Here is a 1644-nt window from a genome sequence, read left to right on the forward strand (position 1 = left end):
GGCTAATTGCAGCCGTTCGACTTTTTGATTATCAACTACGAGATACTAGGGAAAAACGATAAAAAATTAAAATTTTTTAAATAAAATATATAGTAATAAAATTTAAAAAATTTTTTAAATAAAAAAAATCTAGCAATAAATTAAAAAAAAATGTTTAAATCAAAAAATCTAGAACTACTTACCCCCTCAACCGGATACTCGTACCGGATCTCTAGGACGTCTCCCAGGTTGCTCATTATAGGCTGGCACTAATAACAGTTTATTATACACAAGTTTTTTTCTATAAAAACACATTATCACTTTCACTTGCACTGAATGACATAAATGTGCAAGAGTATTCTACCAGCTAAATGGTAGAATACTCTTGCACGTTTTATAAAAAAGAGATCACTTGCGTAAGGAAAAAAAAATCAGTCACGTCAAAATACTCCCGCACGCGAACAAAGAGCGATAGACAGCAATTGTATATAAACAGTTTGGATCATAAGTGCCTTCACGAGAAAGCTATCGCCTACGTCGTTGTGACACTCTTTATAATATAGGCTAAAAATCGCGATGCATTGCGCCGTTGCTAAGTAGTGCACATAATATGATATAAAATAAAAAATCAATTTTAACGTACGAATTGCGCGCGTTTATTTTCACACCTATTATTTCCCTTTTTCTTTTTTCTTTTTTCTTTTTTCTTTTTTCTTTTTTCTTTTTTCTTATACATACGTTTATACGTTCATACATATACATACACACGTGTATGATTCGTGACCCGATGCGTTAAGAGGAGCGTCCGCAGATGTTTACATAAACTAAGTGTGAGAGCACGTCGAGGCATAGGATGGATGGATGGAAGGAAAGCAAAGAAAGTACATATATATTTGATGTGAACGACAAAATTTTTATTCACATATTATTACATCGATTTTTTTTTCTTGTGTATTAAAAACTAAAGCCAATAGCTCGCAATCGACGAGCTGATGCCTGTTAAAGACGTTGCTATCTCGTATAGCGTCTTCGGACGTGATGTTGGAGAATCGCGTATACTTGACATCGACCGTATCGACGAGTCGGACTAATCGTTCGAACGTTACGTCGATACATCCATCAAACGCGAACATTCGGCGTAGCGTCGTTTCGGTCATCGTAATGCGTACGGACGAAGAATCCAGGCGCACGTGCGTGGCATCGTTCATCGTGCACACTCTGACGGTTAGCGGTCCAACGCTTAAGAAATTGTCTTTGTGTTCGTTTCGCAGCATCTTGTAAATATTACATCGCTGCTCGTAGAGACCCTTCCACGTTTCGAGAGACAGCCACAGTTCGTGTCCGCGATTGTCTCCCAGGGCGATCTCCACGTAACTCGGCGGGCCAACGTTGATTCCAATTTCCAAATACTTGTAGCCCGTATTCGTCAGGTTGTAACGCCTGCTCAGTAAACGCACCGCGCGGTGCTCCATACTGTGTACATATACAGTGATGGGAGAAAGTTCGGCAACGGTCAAATATCTTGGAAAATAATGCTTATGGAAAAAAATGTTCAATACAAAAGTTTTAGTATATCAAGTGGTCTATTATATGGTTATGTTGAAATGACCTTCATGTGACCTTGAAGGACACCGTGAAGGTCAACTTTGAAATCTTAAATGGAAA

At 38.3% G+C, this 1644-nt stretch overlaps 1 pseudogene; it reads right to left on the reverse strand.

Annotated features, from left to right (window-relative positions):
• Positions 1-1219: 1219 nt before the first annotated feature.
• Positions 1220-1451, reverse strand: LOC108760989 (uncharacterized; annotated as a pseudogene).
• Positions 1452-1644: the final 193 nt, after the last annotated feature.

Source organism: Trachymyrmex cornetzi, unplaced genomic scaffold, assembly GCF_001594075.2.
Source record: "Trachymyrmex cornetzi isolate Tcor2-1 unplaced genomic scaffold, Tcor1.1 scaffold233, whole genome shotgun sequence".
Lineage (NCBI taxonomy): Eukaryota > Metazoa > Arthropoda > Insecta > Hymenoptera > Formicidae > Trachymyrmex > Trachymyrmex cornetzi.